The 16,436-nt window shown below is 43.8% G+C and overlaps 2 pseudogenes; one reads left to right on the top strand and one right to left on the bottom strand.

The window, feature by feature from the left end:
* Positions 1 to 1,093: 1,093 nt before the first annotated feature.
* Positions 1,094 to 1,751, bottom strand: LOC136317799 (dnaJ homolog subfamily B member 6-like; annotated as a pseudogene).
* A 10,341-nt stretch (positions 1,752 to 12,092) lies between these two features.
* On the top strand, positions 12,093 to 12,632 carry LOC136317001 (ferritin heavy chain pseudogene; annotated as a pseudogene).
* The last annotated feature ends 3,804 nt before the right edge of the window (positions 12,633 to 16,436 follow it).

The following is a 16,436-nucleotide window of genomic DNA, read 5'->3' as shown; positions in this document are numbered from 1 at the left end:
AATAGCAACACATAGCTATTGGCTTCTGTACTGGATTGCACCAATGTAGAACACTGCCTCTGCCACTGAATGTTCCTTTTTTTCTTTTCTTTATTTCAGCAAATGACCAAGACCCAGTTTACCAGCTGTACCTCTTAACCTAAGATTAACATTCTATATTCAAAATATTATCAAAACTTACTAAGTAGCTAGATATAGTGCGGGTGGTGAAGGCCAAGAAGGTTCGCTTTTAATTCCAGTAGACGATAGAGGAGCTGGGGAGCTGGAAAGTGTAGGGCTATACCCACTTATTGGCGGCTTGCAAAGACAGGTGAGCAAATACACAAAGGAAACCCTGCTTTTGCAGTGGAAGGCAGGGGATTAGGAAATCAACACCTTGCTGTGGCAGTAGAGCAGTCTGGGAGAATCAACCCTGATTGAAAGCACTCACAGCTTTTGAGAGACACACAGGTGGCTTTTTGTTACCTACTCACACACTAATTGTACAAAGTGCTTGCAGACGGTAAACCAGCAAGCAAGCAAGCCTCACAGCTTCTTTCCCCAACCCGCCTTCATGCACATCTAAACAACACCCTCAATTTATATTAAAGCAGAAATGTATTAGCGTTGATGCATTAATATGATTCACAGGTAAATATTGAAAAAAAAAATTGAAGTGACTTTTGTGGAATATTTTTCCCAGCAACGCAAACTTTACAACATGCTGGCACTACATGGCTCACATTTCAAACTCCATGGAATGCCTGTCCGTGCTGGTGTTAGTGAATGGAAATAATGGCCTCCTTGGAATACAATTAATAAAAAGCAAAGGGAATATAGAGATTTACAACTTTAAAGACAAAGAAAATTCCTATAATGTGGTCCTGAAAATCAACTCAAACATTTATGACAAAGGTCTTTGATGAGCTCTGTATAAACACTTTAGACTGGGTATAGCTATCCTGAAAGCTGAGTTCATTAGAAATCTTCAAAAAAAAATGTTCCTGTGAATCTGCAAATGAGACTTGTTAAGGTTAACATTTCTCATAGACGCCTGGGATGAATTACTTGATATCCAAGCACAGCAGCTGTTCCTTACCATTTGTAATTGACTTTAACTGGCCATCTTAAACATCCACTCCTTCTTGACCAGTCTCCCTAATTCACTTTGCAGTGATTTTTCTGAAATTAACTATTGTGATAGACCTAAACACAGATTTGAATTTTCCCAACCCAATACCACCATTTGCAATGGAAGAAAATGAAGCGATGCTTCTATGATCTAATGACCTAGAGAATTAAATCCTGACTCAGAAAACTCTCCTGCAAAAGATGTAAAACACTGACGGCAGAGAAGGACTAGCCCCTACTCGCTTGGGGGACTCTCAGATTGCTAAGGAAGTTGTCAAACGTGTCTTTGAAGAAGTATAATGAAGACAGGTCCCTTCCACCAAAACATTCTCTTGAACACATCATCTGGCTTTCGGACTGTGAAGGTGAATTCAAACGGGCTGTCCAAATGACTTGCACCTCCTCCATTCAATCCTTCTTTGCCATTTTTTGGATAGATGTCCTGGGTTTTTTTTGTTGTTGTTGTTTTTTTTTAGCATCTGATAGCGCCTCATATGCCTCAAAGACTTTGAATTTTCTCCCCGCTTCTACCTTATACTGTGGATATTCACATGGAGGACTCTTCAGTGCCAGTTTGTGGTAGCCTCTTAAATATGCTCAGCTGAGGCAGATCTCTGCCCGCCTACAATTTCACAGCAATGAACCAAGAATTAAACAGCTGTTGCAAGGGGTTGAGGACAGGAAAACAATGGCAGAAGAGGAGGCTGCCCAGTGTCCTACTCTCCTGGCTCCTGGGCTGTGGGGCTCCTTGTGCTGTCCTTTCTCCTTTCTCCAGCACCCTGTTACTGACATCTGTGTTGTGCACTGCTGGTCTAGCAGCAATAGGCCCTGACAGTTCATTTGCATAATTGTTTCTCTGAACCTTTCCTTGAGGGGATGATTAGCAGCAAGTAATAAAAATGTAGATGGAGAATAGATACAAATTTGATAACTGTGTTTTAAAATCTTGAAACTTATGAAACATGCATAGCTGGAAGTCCATATAACATAGACTGTAACTTAACTACTGATTTTAAACTGAAACCCATGTGACCCCAGCAGGGTTAAGAAACAACACAGCCAGTTCCCTTGTATCCTGCACTTGGCATGTTCCTTCCTGACTCCGCTCCCACCTCAGCTTTCCAGGAGTAACCATGAGCCTGGTTCAGGTAACTATCACTTTCCTTTCAAATTTTACCAACTGTGGGTTCATAGCTAAGTCATAGAGTTTAATTTTGCCTTTTAAATTTTTATATAAATTGCTCATAGATGAGGCATTAGTTTTTCATCTTGCTTCTTATGTTCAAAACAATGTTACTAAGAGTAATCTATGTTGCTGCATATAACTGTAGTTCATTCACTTTCTTTGCTGTATTCTGTATACCGTTCTGCCTTATGTATAAGATGCTACAACATATAAGACGCACCTTAATTTTGGGGTCTGAATTTTGGAAAACAAAATATTACATAAAGTTACATACTTGAGTTTCATTCATCATAAAATTCATATAACTCCTCACCACTGTCAAAATTCTCATCCCATTAGCTTGTCCTCCTCTTTGTCTGATGAAGATTCAGTCTTCAAGAATCAGCTCAAAAACAAGTCTGAGATAGTGGGAAATGCAAGTAAAAAAAATCTACAACTGCTGTATATGATCCACCATATTTTTAGACTGCAAAATTTTTTAAATAAGTGTGTGTTATACATGGGGAAATACAATATATAGTATGTCCATCGTATAATTATGCTTCACTTTACTTTTCTCTTCTTCTCTTGATGGCTATTTGAGTTGTGATCAGTGTTTGACTAATTCCAATGCCCTGTGAGAAAAAGATGATTTTTCCGTTCTGTCAAAATGAGACTCGGATTAGCAGTGGTTTATAAACATTTTGTTCTCAGCCATAATTTGACGACATCTTACATTGTGACACAATACAGCCATAAATGTATAAAATTGAAAAAAATCCTAAGGGATAATGACGTGATATATATAAGGAACTCTGGTATTTTCCATTGTATTCAACTTCAGTCTACTTCCTTTTTAAAAGAAAATTGTGCTTGTGACTCATTCAATTAATTTTGGAACCCATGAACAGTTTGTAACCCACAGGTGATGGAATACACATGTGGCTTACGAAAATCATGTATCCCAGAACCAGATTAGTGGTGCCCTTCCAGGACAAGCCTCCCACGGTTTCCAGGACTACCCATTTTCAGTCCAATGAAACTGACCACGCAGAGAACCAGAACTATCAGGGCAATCAGCTCCGGCCTCTCTTCTTCATTGGAAGGGCATGTAAACGCAACAAAAACTGAAACAACTGAAATGTCGGATCTGTTTCCAGTGCTCTCAGAGAGAATATGGACCTGTCTCTGAAGGAAGCCTTATGTCCCAGAAATGGTTTATCCATGTAGCTCACCCAGGCTACAGAAGAGCTGGCCCCTATACTTACTTCCACAGCTGCTCAAAGGAGTTCTTTATTTCTGAGTTGTTGAGCTGGCCCTTCCCCGCGGTGTGGGGGAATTGCTGATGACTGGGAGAAACCAAACCTCAGCTCTGAATCAGAGGACACGCTCCCTCCTAAGCCACGCTGTGCATTTTCCCCCAATGCCCATGTTCATCTGGCTCCTCAGCACAGCAGACAGCCCTAGTCACTTACCTCACCGTATGCTCAACTGCCCATGGCCACTGGGTTGACTTGCCTATCTGGGTATTATTGGGGTCTTTTCCTGCTTGTTGGAGATGGGACCCCAGAGGAAAGGACCACAGCTTTGACAGGCTGGCAGGTCAAGACTCCAACTCTGGTTGTCCAGCAGAGTTGGGACTGGCGGGTGTTGAGAGGGAGTGACACCTGGGAACTGTGGGTGTGGGTGGCCAAGAGGGTGATGGCATTGTTCTATTTCTAGCTGCTGAAGCAAGGGCATGTGATATTTTGGAGGGCCTCAAGGGAGTGGGAGGTTAAGAGCACGGGTGTTAAAATCAGAGGGCCAGTTCTGAACCCCAGCTCTTCGGCTTCCTGGCTGCCTGACTTTGATTATTTAACATCAGCCATGGTTTCCACATGTGTAACTGCTACTTCTCTGCCCTGTTTTGAAGATGAAATGAGAGGATGCACGTGAATCACAAAATGCCTAGCACTGGGAATGGGCTCTCTGAGGATAGCTCCTGTTTGCTTTTTACACTTGGCTATTGTTCTCATATCCAGGAAGAGGAAATGGTGGAGAGTCCTGGGCAGTGCCTCTAGAAAGCAGCTAAACGCAGGAGGGAAAGCCTGGGGAGCGCCCATAGCCAGTAGTCCCTCCCTGTCCTCGGTGGTTTGTTCTGAGAACCCAAATGGGCGCCTGAAACCATGGATAGTACCGAGCCCTATGTATGCTATGTTTTCCCTTTATAAACATAACTATGATGAAGTTTAATTTATAAGTTAGGCACATTCAGAGATTAACAATAATTAATAATTAAATAGAACATTTATTACAATTATTTGAATATAGTCTCTCTCTTTTCTTCAAAATAGATTTTGAATTGTTTGTTTCTGAAATTTTCTGTTTAATTTTTTCAGACTCTTGTTGACCAGGAGTAAGTGAAATAAATCATGGAAAGCAAAACCGTGGGAATAGAGGACAGTCAAGCCACTCTTGAACCCAGAATCTTGCTGTGCCTGGGATGGCAAACACAGCTTTGTCTTGCTGGCTTGTTAGCTACCAGGAATTTCATGGAACGTTTTGTTGAGAATGATTCAGAAACCTCAACCGCATTTCTGCAAGGTGCATATTTAAGGAAGTGCTTAGCTGTATATCGGAGTTGGGTCAAGATTGGAAGGAGAAAGAAGTGGGAGGAAAGAAACAGGCAGTCACAGAATAAGGAAAGCACAGCAGAAGGAGAAAATTAGAACAAGTTCTAGTTCTCAAAACAGCATCCTTAACTCAGGCTGGACCCCAGGGCAAAGCAAACTGACAATACTATGTACTTGGCTGAGCAAACACTGCCTCCTGGTGTCCCAAGAGAGTGTGACTGTCGAAGGGTCAGATAGGAAGTCATATCTCTGAACAATGTGAGGAAATGAGTGAATGGATAAACAATTGACTATATTTGAGGGTTGACCTGTGGTGGCACAGTGGATAAAGCATTGAGCTCTAATGCGGAGGTACCCGGTTCAAAGCTCCAGACTTCCTCGTCAAGGCACATATGGGAGTTGATGCTTCCTGCTTCTCCCTCCCCCCTTTCTTTTTTTAAATTATTTTTTAACTTTATTCATTTTAGAGAGGAGAGGGAGAGACAGAGACAGAGAGAGAGGAGAGACAGAGAGAGAGAAGGGGGGGAGGAGCTGGAAGCATCAACTCCCATATGTGCCTTGACCAGGCAAGCCCAGGGTTTTGAACCGGCGACCTCAGCTTTCCAGGTCGACGCTTTATCCACTGCGCCACCACAGGTCAGGCCCCCTTTCTTTCTGTCTGGCCTCTGTAAAGCGAATAAATAAAATCATAAAAAAGAAAAGATGCGGAATGTGTCTTTTCCATGTTTGTGTAAATGTGATTTAGGTATAAAAAACAGGCAGTATTAGAAGAGATTAAAAGGTAAAGAGGAACACGCATCCTTTCTTTGTAGCTGACATTTACTGAGTGTTTACAACCTGCCAGGCATTAGTCTAACCATGAATGTGATTTATCTCATCTAGTCCTCACACCCTCCTTATGAAATAATACAATAATATTCCCCTAGTGCGTTTGTGGGGACCAAGGCATAAAGGTGTGAATGCACATATCCCAAAGTCAGTCAGCAAGGAACACACAGAGCTGCTCTAAGTTCAACCCTGGCAGTGCATCTAGAGCCCAGTGCACATATTTGAAATATAAAGGAAGCCAATGATTGAATGTAAGTTTTTAAGATTTGTGCAGCAAGTAAGTAGGGAAAAGAGATGAATTAATAATGAAGACGTGGAGACGGTAATGTATCTTTCCCCAAGTGAATCACTCCACAAGTATTTCCTAGGCGACAACCTCACACTCCCTGCTGTGCTAGGACCTGTGGGCGCTGAGAGTCTAATATGGGGCACAGTCCCCTCCCAAAGAGAGTTCATACTGAGGTTGAGGAAATAAAGCACACATGTAGAACAGAATTAGAAAGAAACATAAAACTGCATCCAAAGATGGTGTGAATTGTGCAGGATTGAGTAATATTGCTAAAGAGAAGAAAATAGTAGGCAGCAATCAGCAAGGCTAAGGTGTGGGGCTGGGCTCACTCTTTAACCAGCCAACCTGAGTTAATGTAAATGCCCAGAATACAAGTGAGCCTGAAACAAAGAACCTGAACCCCACAGTGAGAAATTACTCAGTGTGGCAGGGAAGCTCTAATGACTGTCACTAAACTCAAGTGTAGTTTCCTTCCTGCACAGTTACTTGCTTTTTAAATATTGCACTCCAACCCCTTCCATAGAGCACTTCAGTAGTGAGAGCTCCTGGCAATCACATGTCAAAAGAATTCCTCGTGCAGCAGTTCATCCCTGTGACCCCCAGGAAGAGCAGTGGGGAGCATGCAGGGGAAAGCACCTTGTGGGAGGAGAGAAGAGCTCAGACCACAGACTCTGGAGCTGGTCTAGATCAAATCTCCTGTAGACTTGCCAGTTGTGTGACTTTGGGCAACTTACTTAACCTCTCTGTGCCTGCTTCTTCATTAGTTCGTTATCAGGATTAAGATGATTTAATTCATGTAAAGCACACAGAACTGCTACTGGAACTCAGTAAACTGTTCCTGTACACTTATAATAAGACTAATAAGCACACCTTTAAATGCATATTTATGAGCTTTTCTCTTTTGCATTTCCATGTAGCTGACCCTGTCCCTACTCACCCTGAGGCAGTATCAACCTTGGAAGAGGGAATGCAGGGCTGTAATTTGGATGAAATCTGAGAGAAGGTTGTGTTTCCATTCGAGGTGAGCTAAAAGAAGGCTTTCTGATTTGAAGCCATGATGTTGAATGCCAGGCTTTGCTGTGGGAGAACCATTCTCAAAGTTCCTTTGGCTCACATTAAAATCAAATCTCGAGCGTTGAGTGCACATTGCTCTCACAGAGCAGAGAGGGCATCCTTTCGCATGGGGCATCTGGAACAGGAGACTTCTTGCCCCAGATAAAGGTTGGATATGAGAGAGAGGAAGTAGGCAGTGGGTCGTGGGTGATTGTGGGGAGAGGGAGCCCCTGCATCCTGCCCTAAGCCTGGGGACGGTCATGTTGAATGAGCTGAGAGAATGCCAAAGGCTCAGGGACTTTTCCCATCCTCCCATTGGGACTCAGAGGGACACCTGTTTAGGGCCACACTGAATCACTCATAACCAAAGAGGAGGAGAGGGCCTACAGAAAGAGGTCAGGGATCAAGAAGCCCAGGTTACCTAGGGGAGGTGCCATGTGTGGCTGGGTCGAAAACCTTCCCTGTGCCCTTTCCCAAGAGACAACGGTGTGGGCTCCGGCATCTGCAGCTGGTAGTGAGCAGAGCAAGGCCAAGGAGACAAGCAGAGGACAGGACACACCAGCTGCAGACCTTGGCTGCAGACTCCAGCAGGATGTGTAGAGCTCAGAGGTGAGTGAACACTGGCCTGACCTGGCCCCAACACCAGCCTTAGGCAAGGAGGTCCACCTGCTCCTTTGCCATGAGGTCATACACAGTCCCTGTGCCACACTCAGGTGAGGGAATATGGTGGCAAAGCATTCTAAAAAAGAGCATTTTAAGTCTAAGATGTGCACTTTTTCCATATACACTATTTTATTTAGCCGAGATGGAAACACCACACTTAACAAAGTTGGTTTTTGTCTTTTTGTTTGTTTGTTTGGTTGGTTTTGGTGTTGTTGTTGTTGTTTTTCAGAACAGTGATAGAAAATCATGAGGAAGTTTAAATCCATTATAGAATATAAAGAAACTATATTTTATTCAGATACCTGAGCACAACGGAGGAAATCCGTGGCCCTGCTTCCTTTAGAGAAATGTATTTGATCAAACATTCACCTCTTGTTAGTTCCCTAGCACCTGCCCTTGCTTATAAAGTGAGATTTCGGAATCCTCGTGAACCCAGGTACATTGTAATCACCTGAGGAACTTGAAAAACCCAAACACCTGGGTCACACATCCACACATTACTGTTTACTTTGTCTGGGGTGTAGGCACACTTCAAAAGCTTTTACAGCCCCTCAGGTGATTCTAATGGGAAGAAATATATCAGAACCACTCTCTATAAAAACGATTTTTCCATTGCTCAGGATATTCACTCTGAATACAGAAATGATGGAGTGAGGAGTACAGGTTCTTACTATGAATACAATTTACCTGACATGAGGGGAGAGAAATGCCATATGAAAAGCAAGGCATTTTTTTGAGGCACTTGGTATTCTCAGTACAGAAGTATGTCTTCATGGTCTATCCATCCAAGTGTCCAGCATAGCACTCTCAGCACAAAACAAACCACAAATGACATTTTAAGTTTTCTAATACACACATTTAAAATGTGATTAAAAAGGTGAGCAAATTTTTAAATTAAATGGGGTCACATTTTTTAATAAAATTGTATAGGTTTGAAGTATACAATTCTATGATCCACCATTTGAATACTGCATTATGTGCCGTAACCCAAAATCAAATCTTCTTCCATCACCATATACTTGACCCCTTTACCATTCATTTTCCCACCCCTCTATTTAGACCTATATATCCAACATATTGTTAAATAGAGCAATATAAAAATAAGATATTTTGGCACTAGTTTCTCAAAATTATGTGTTTTGTTGCTGTGTAATGCCGGTGGCCGAGGCCTGGCAGGTCCACACTGGATTCTGGCAGTTGGTAGAAACACTGCAGAGCTGGAAAGCGTTGGGCCTTTCCATTTAATAAAGTCTCAAAATGGCAGACAAGTACCTAGGGAAAGAAAACTGCCTCTCAGGCAAAGAAACAACAAACTGGCCCCTCAAAGTGGTGGGTAGGCGACCCACACATCCACAATCCCCCTGAGCAAAGCTGGTAGCCAAGGACAGGCAGGTTCACTCTGGATTTGGGCGGATGCTAGAGGAACTGTGGAACAGGAAAGCATAGGGATATTCTCATTTATTAGAGATTTGCAACAGCGGGCTAGAAAACCAACAGGGGACAACCACTTCTCACAGCAGTGAGTGAGCAAGGAGCAAAATCACTCATCACAGCAGAAGCTGAAGTAACAGGAAAACAGCCCCTCCTGGTGGCAGGAAAGCGGGCAAACAATCTCCACCAAAGGAAAACACCTGTAGCCTTACAGAAGCTATACACATGTGGCTGTGCCATGTATTCATGCACTAATCATGCAAAGTGCAAGCGAGCAAGGCTAAGACAGCTATTTTCCTAATGGTAGCACATCTCAATTTAAACTATGATCATTTCAAGTATTCAGTACTCACACGTGCTTTTTTGCTGCCACCTAATAGACAGTGCTAGTTTCGTACATGATGGCATTTACTAGTATTAGATATCAAATCATACTCCTATTGAAGGAGATGATATTTTCACATGAAATTAATTTTCTTTTGGAAATATTGAGATGATATCAAGTCTCCCAGTTCAGCCAGTCATGGTCCCTTACCCTTGTGTGACTTCTGTTGTTGGCTATAGTCAGGCACCTAAGAACCGGCCTGATTTTGTTCTCCAGAATTGAGAGAAATGGAAAAATTTGTTCCTTTGTCCTTATATGTGCTTGAGGGATTTTTCATTTCATTCTCCATGAGGAAAAAAGGGAGCAATACTGATATATATTACTGATAAATTTAGCAAAAGAAATAGACCATAATGATTTAGCTATCTATATTTTTCTTCTGGGTATGCATTTCTACCAAGAGTATATAATACAAGAGCACAGGGGTTTAGGGGAGGTTAACCTGTAGTGGTCCAGAACTTCCTTTCACTTGGTAATTAGTCAGGGTAGACTAACTGCTGTGGCAAGCATTTGAGATTTACTGGCTTAACATAGGACATTACTATTTGTTGTACTTACACAGCTCCCGTGCACATTGCTGGTACAGGAGATGGAGGACATGCTACTCATTCATTCAAAGATTCAAGGAGGGAGCCCATATTAGAGCAGATTCGAGAAAATTGCACACCTGCACAAGAGAAGGGAAATAAAACAAATGGATACATCCTCCTAGAAGAGGAATACAGAGAAGTCTTTCAAATTCAGAAAAATGCCGGCCCTGGTCAGTTGGCTCAGTGGTAGAGCGTCGGCCTGGTGTGCGGGGGACCCAGGTTCGATTCCTGGCCAGGGCACATAGGAGAAGCGCCCATTTGCTTCTCCACCCCCCCTTCCTCTCTGTCTCTCTCTTTCCCTTCCGCAGCCAAGGCTCCATTGGAGCAAAGATGGCCTGGGTGCTGGGGATGGCTCCTTGGCCTCTGCCCCAGGCACTAGAGTGGCTCTGGTCGCGGCAGAGCGATGCCCCGGAGGGGCAGAGCATCGCCCCCTGGTGGGCAGAGCGTAGCCCCTGGTGGGCTTGCCGGGTGGATCCCGGTCGGGCACATGTGGGAGTCTGTCTGACTGTCTCTCCCCGTTTCCAGCTTCAGAAAAATACAAAAAAAAATACTCAGAAAATTGCAAAGCTTTTGAAATTTGGGATGGTCTCTACCTTATCTACAAACCCTATACCCTGTATTTCAAAGAGAAAAGTGCTCCCTAATTGACATACTCTGCCCTCCCGGAAGCCTATTCGTGACCTGCCCTCAGAAATATAGTTAAGATGTACAGTATACTAATTACCAAAGCTAAACAAATGTGCCCCTTATACTTTAATATGAATGCACAACATTTTAAGTATTACAGGAAAGTGAAAGAGGAGATCATGATGATGAAAAACATTTCTTTAAATAAAATGATATATGTATCAGAAATAAGAATTAATATTCTCAAAATTTTCAGGAAGAAAATGGGTTTATAAAATGAGAACATGGGCCCTGGCCGGTTGGCACAGTGGTAGAGTGTCGGCCTGGCATGCAAAAGTCCCAGGTTCGATTCCCGGCCAGAGTACACAGGAGAGGCGCCCATCTGCTTCTCTACCCCTCCCCCTCTCCTTCCTCTCTCTCTCTCTTCCCCTCCTGCAGCCGAGGCTCCATTGGAGCAAAAGATGGCCTGGATGCTGGGAATGGCTCCTTGGCCTCTGCCCCAGGCGCTAGAGTGGCTCTGGTCGCAACAGAGCGACACCCCAGATGGGCAGAGCATCACCCCCTGGTGGGAGTGCTGGGTGGATCCCGGTCCGGTGCATGCGGGAGTCTGTCGGACTGCCTCCCCGTTTCCAGCTACAGAAAAATCCAAAAAATAAAAAAAAATAATAATAAAATGAGAACATGGTGTTATTAAAGGGAAGTAGAAAACAATAGAAACTTCTTGAAAGTAGAAACATTGTCAAGTTAAAGACTCAGAACATGTCAGGTGCTCAGTGCAGTGTTTTTGGCCTCAACAGACTCTGATGGCACCTAAAACATAGTGCTCCCGCTTCTCTCACTCTTCCTCCCTTCTCCTGTCCCCCTCCTCCCCCCTCCTCCTCTCTCCTCCCCTTTCCTCCCCACTCCTTACCCCTTCTCCCCCTCCACTCCCCCTCCTCCCTCCCTTCTCCCCTTCCCTGCCCCCTTCCTCCTCCCAGTCCACCTGCATGTTAACTGACTCCGACCTTTCCCTTGACCTAGCAACAGACCTCATTTCTGGTGCCATCACCCAGCTTCGCCAGCCCCAAAACCCACCAGCAGGGGTTCTCCTCTTTGATTACAGAGTTTCCGTTTCACCCCAGAACCGGAACTCAACAGCGTTGTCTTCCTCTTCGATTCTGGGGGCAAAAGGCGGTCCCACCGCCATTGCTGCTGACAGCCTCTGACAGCCCTGGCCACCTAGTCCGGGGACCTTCTCACGCCCGGTAACCTACGCATTCGTCCTGCCGCTGCCTGTCCTGCAGCCCCCACCGCGCCTCCTGATCCTCAGTGCTGCCCACCCACGCCGGCACCTCCAAACATGGCGTCCTCACTGCCCTCACTAGTGAGAGAGACCTACCACCCCGACTGTGAGGCCGCCATCACTGACCAGATCCAGCTGGAGCTCTACGCAGCGTACGTCTACGGTTCCATGGCTTTTTATTTTGATAAGATGGCCTCAAAGACTTTCTCCCAGTTCTTCCGAGAGCAGTCAGGCAAGGAGAGGGCAACTGCTGACTGGCTGATCCAGCTGGTGAACCAGCGCAGTAGCAACACCCCCTTGCACGACTTCCGTAGAAATCACAGAGTCTTCTGGGGGAACAGCCTGAAGGTCCTGGAGAGCGCCTTGCGTCTGTCCATGAAGGTGAAGCAGAGCCTGCTCAGTCTGCACCAGCTGGCCACCGAGAAGAAGGACATCCTTCTGTGCGACTTCCTGGAGAATGAATGCCTGCAGGAACAGCAGAAGTTCAACAGAGAGTTGGAGGACCACATCACCAGCCTGCGCAATATGGGAGCCCCAGAATCCGGCCTGGCAGAACACCTTTTTGGCAAGCTCACCCTGGATGACAGCAAGGACTGAGTCTGGACTGCCTTCCCGATAGTCATGGAGAGACAGTCCCTCCTCACCATGAGAGCATGCATGTTGTTCTATTACCCTTACAAAACGTTCACTTAAGTTTTTATGTTCAAGTTTTACCATTTCTTCTAATAAAGTTGTTGGTTCATAAATATAAAGGTCTTTCACTGATTTGTGTGTGCAAAACCTTCATCTTTTAAGTTTTTAAACAGCTTTCCAGGAATCTTGCAACCATCCATACTCCAACCACGTGCAGCTCGGGAATTGCATGGGTGGAGGTACCGGGTATTGTGTGGGACTGGTGGGAGGGAGGAGGCATTGCGCAGGAGTCTGGATGGAGGAGGAGGTATTGCGGGGGACCCTGGATGGAGGGAGAGGTTTTGCACAGAACCTGGACTGAGGAGGAGGTATTGTGGGGGACCCAGGATGGAAGATGAAATATTATGGGAGTCCTTGGATGGAGGAGGAGGTCTTGTGGGGGATGCTGGATGGAGGAGGAGGTTTTGTGGGGGAGCCTGGATGGAAGAGGAAGTATTATGGGGGACGCTGGAATGCGGAGGAAGTATTGCCCAGGACGTGGATGTAGGAGGAGGTTTTTTTTGTTTTGTTTGTTTCTTTTTCTTTCTTTCTTTCTTTCTTTTTTTTTTTTTTTTTTTTTTTTTTACAGAGACAGAGTCAGAAAGAGGGATAGACAGGGACAGAAAGAGAGAAACGGAGAGATGAGACAAATCAATTATTAGTTTTTCATTGCGCATTGCGACACCTTAGTTGTTTATTGATTGCTTTCTCACATGTGCATTTACCACGGGCCTTCAGCAGACCAAGTAGCCCCTTGCTCAAGCCAGCGACCTTGGTTCCAAGCAGGTGAGATTTTGCTCAAACCAGATGAGCCCGCGCTCAAGCAGGTGGCCTCGAAGTTTCAAACCTAGGTTGGCATCCCAGTCAATGCTCTATGCACTGCGCCACTGCCTGGTCAACCATGTTTTTATTTATTTATTTATTTATTTATTTATTTATTTATTTATTTATTTATTTATTGTGGGCAACCCTGGAAGGAGGAGGAGTTATCGTGGGGACCCTGGAAGTAGGATAGAGTTACTGTGTGGAACCCTGTTTGGAGAAAGGAAGTATTCTGTGGGACCCTGGATTTATGGAGCAGTACTCCCTGTGAGCTCAGAAAACACAAAATTAATCTCCCCTTATAAACAATGGTATATGGGGATGGGGTGAGGTGGATGATGTGTGGCCCTGGTGAATGTGGGTGTACATTCATGCTAAAATTATAAAACGTGGCCTTAAAATCAGAAGTGGGTATGCTTCTGGAGAAAGAGTAAAGAGAATGGGATGAGGCAATGATTAAAATAAAGGGTTCTTACATTTGACCTGAAATTTCCTTGTTTACTAAAACATGCAAATATTAATGTTTCTTAACATTTTCTAGGTTACAAGATGGAGACCCCTGAAAACATCTTGGCATAGTACCTCTTTGACAACTTCACCCTCAGCAAGAGTGATCACCATAGCTGAGACTTAGGCTAGCTCCCATTCCCACAAACTTGGGAATGACTTCCCATGGTCACCATGCTGAACATGCATGTTACCCTTAGAAAACATCCTTGTATAGTTTTTTGCTTCAATTATACTCTTTCTTTGAGGTATCACGGTACCCTAAACCCCAAATTATCTCACTAAAACAATTGAAGAATATGAAGTCAAGGCTGAAGGTCAAATTCTGATATTGACTATTAAGTAGAATAAATTCCCCTGAATATTTCCAGTGACACACTACTTTGAAGAATGTAAGGTTGGGGAACAACTGAAGCAGGGAAACCAGTAAACAGATCTTGTAGCTAGTCCTCGTAAAAGACAGTGCTGGCTTGGACTGTGGTGATGACTGAGAAAAGGAAGAGATGCAGACAAATTCCAGATGCAGTGGATGAGCCGAAAAGTCTTGCTCACAGACCAGAGGTGAAGAATGAGAAATGAGAAAATAATTTAGGTTCTAATGTTTACAATTGAATACCAGAATTGATGGCAGTGATATTTATTAATTTGGGAACTTTGGGCCAGAGGAGCAGACGAGTGCGAACAGCATAGTATGTAAAATCTGAGATGCCTATGAGAGACTAGAAAGCCCGGCGGTCATACGAAATGACCACTGTTCTAGATATTATAAATTGTAATTCAAATGATTTGTGCAAAGGTGTCTGCTAATTCAAACTGAATTACCCAGGGCAGGCGACGAGGACGCCCCTTTGCTTACTGCCCCACGGGGTTTCCCCCTTCTACTTGCTTAATTGCTTAAAGTAGAGTGCAATGAAGGAAACCACTGGCGGTACATTTCTTAAGAGCCACCGCTAGCTCAATAAATAAAGGTGATTTAAATAATAAAATGTTAATTCACATGTCAAAAATCTCTTTGTACACAACAATTCTTGTGTAGATCTTTCCATCATTTTTAAGCTCACCTTGCAGAGGACCATCAATTATTTTTAATTTTACGTCTGTTCTTTCACGAACTCTTGAAGAGGCAACATAAAGTTGACCGTGTCCAAGTGCAGGCTCAGGTAAAAAAATGCCAACACGCTTAAGCGTTTGGCCCTGAGACTTATTGATGGTCATAGCAAAGGCAAGTTTTATAGGAAATTGTCTACGTCTCAATTGAAACGGCAACCCTGTTTGAGATGGAGCCAAATCAATTCTTAGAATGACATGTATTTCACCTTTAGAGGAGCCAGTCAAATACGTAGCTATTATGACATTATTTTTCAATTGGAGAACCTCTAGTCTTGTACCATTGCAAAGACCCCTTCTGGTGTTAAGATTTCTTAACAGCATAATAATTGCTCCAATCTTTAACCTCAGTTTGTGAGGTGGCATGCCAGAAGGCGGGACTATTTGAATGCTGTGGCAACTTCACCCCATTGGCTAGTACAGTTACGCAAGCAACCAATAAGCTATCGGTGACAAACAGACACTTAAGCCGCATATAATAAAGATGCCAGTGGAAATGGCATGCAAGTTGCCAGAAAAGGGAATCTGGAGCTCAGGTTGGATATCAGGTTTGGTAATGCCCACATGGGAGACATCAACTATATTAATAGATGGTGTTGAGGTTATGGAACTGGATAATTTCACCAGAAAGAGAGTGTAGAGAGAGTACAGCCCAACCAGCCCCAAGCCTAGAGGATGGGTTGAGGTGTTGGAACAGCCAGGCTGCTCTTGGCCCCACCTGGACCATGACATCATTCTAGACTGTGTCTCCACAGAGTCTTTCCCAAAACCAGCCAGTTCCTAACCGCAATGTGGGCTTTGTTTTCTCCATGCAGGATGAGTGGGCATGAGTTAGCCTATTACCTTGTCTTCATGGTCATGGGTAGAAAAAAATGATTTCCCAGGTTTTTTTTTTAATTTTCTTAAGGAAATTATAATTCTAGTGGTTTTTAAAAATTTCCTATTTAAAAACTTAGCATTTCTCTCAGCCCACTGTTTTTGACCATATTAAATGTCTACCTAGTAAACCATAAGGCTGTCCTGGCCTGGGAAAAATATTAAACACATGTTTGTTCTATACCTGTGATGGATACAAAGGTAAAGTTAAAAATTGCAGATTTACATAACTTATCAATGATAGTTGGCTAGCTTGGGTCTCTTTATAATTTTCAGATTGCTTTGAATATTTACTAATATGTAGAAAAGCTTAGCTACACAGTGATGATCTTTCTTAACCCTCATTGCCTGGGTTCAAACCCCAGTTTAATCACTTCTTAAACTGGGTGACTTTGGGCATGTTCTTCAGCCCCTGTC

The sequence above is a fragment of the Saccopteryx bilineata genome, chromosome X (assembly GCF_036850765.1).
Source record: "Saccopteryx bilineata isolate mSacBil1 chromosome X, mSacBil1_pri_phased_curated, whole genome shotgun sequence".
In the NCBI taxonomy this organism is placed as follows: Eukaryota; Metazoa; Chordata; class Mammalia; order Chiroptera; family Emballonuridae; genus Saccopteryx; species Saccopteryx bilineata.
This window is presented reverse-complemented; position numbering and strand designations above follow the sequence as displayed.